This window comes from Galeopterus variegatus, unplaced genomic scaffold (genome assembly GCF_000696425.1).
Source record: "Galeopterus variegatus unplaced genomic scaffold, G_variegatus-3.0.2 Scaffold14216, whole genome shotgun sequence".
Lineage (NCBI taxonomy): Eukaryota > Metazoa > Chordata > Mammalia > Dermoptera > Cynocephalidae > Galeopterus > Galeopterus variegatus.
The window spans coordinates 27,354-28,621 of NW_007740327.1; the positions used below are offsets into that span (position 1 = coordinate 27,354).

Here is a 1,268-nt window from a genome sequence, read left to right on the forward strand (position 1 = left end):
ACACACACACACACACACACACACACACACACACACACACACACACACACACACAGAAAGCCTGTGATATCGTTTATGCTCCAGAATGCTCTGTGCTCTGTGGTTCAAATCTGATTTTTTCTGAGACCTCATTCTTGCTCCACTCTTTCCCCTTCATTTCCTGCTTCCCTTCCTCCCTCCCGAGTTCTTCCTGAATAAATCAACAAATCATGTATCTTCAAAACTCTGCCTCATGTTCTGTTTCTAAGAACTGACCTAAATTTCCATGACTCCCTAATTCCAAAGCCCTTGCTTTCTGTAGGCACCTGGCCTAGACTCAGACAAGCACTGAGGAAAAAGGCTGGAGGAAATGTTCAAGACACACCTGGGATATGCCCCCTTCTGTGTATGTGGTTGAAATAAATCAAAATAATTTTGTTTGTTTGCAGAAGTGGCGGGGGGATTTGGTGCCTGATTCTAAAGACAGGTCTGTGGAAAAGGATGAGAAGTGAGAGCTGAGAATTAAAGTTTAAATAGGACGGTCCATTCCATGGTAAGCTTCTTGGGGGTGGGAAGCATGTCCATGAACTCACTGCCGTATGCCAGTGCCTATGTCCGCGCACTCACTGCCGTGTGCCAGTGCCTATGTCCGCGCACTCACTGCCGCGTGCCAGTGCCTACGTCCGCGCACTCACTGCCGTGTGCCAGTGCCTATGTCCACGCACTCACTGCCGTGTGCCAGTGCCTATGTCCGTGCACTCACTGCCGTGTGCCAGTGCCTATGTCCNTAAATCAAAATAATTTTGTTTGTTTGCAGAAGTGGCGGGGGAATTTGGTGCCTGATTCTAATAACAGGTCTGTATAAAAGGATGAGAAGTGAGAGCTGAGAATTAAAGTTTAAATAGGATGGTCCATTCCATGGTAAGCTTCTTGGGGGTGGGAAGAATGTCCATGCACTCACTGCTGTATGCCAGTGCCTATGTCTGCGCACTCACTGCCGTGTGCCAGTGCCTATGTCCATGCACTCACTGCCGTGTGCCAGTGCCTATGTCCGCGCACTCACTGCCGTGTGCCAGTGCCTATGTCCGCACACTCACTGCCGTGTGCCAGTGCCTATGTCTGCGCACTCACTGCCGTGTGCCAGTGCCGATGTCCGTGCACTCACTGCCGTGTGCCAGTGCCTATGTCCATGCACTCACTGCCGTGTGCCAGTGCCTATGTCCATGCACTCACTGCCGTGTGCCAGTGCCTATGTCCATGCACTCACTGCCGTGTGCCAGTGCCTATGT

General features: G+C 50.9%; 1 long non-coding RNA gene across 1 annotated transcript in view; it reads right to left on the minus strand.

Annotated features, from left to right (window-relative positions):
• The window catches only part of LOC103581902, a 25,639-nt gene extending 25,143 nt beyond the window's left edge, over positions 1 to 496 (minus strand). Inside the window, exon 1 of the long non-coding RNA XR_549704.1 lies at positions 365 to 496. This is a non-coding gene — a long non-coding RNA (uncharacterized LOC103581902). The remainder of the gene's footprint in view (positions 1 to 364) is intronic.
• Between the last annotated feature and the right edge of the window lie 772 nt (positions 497 to 1,268).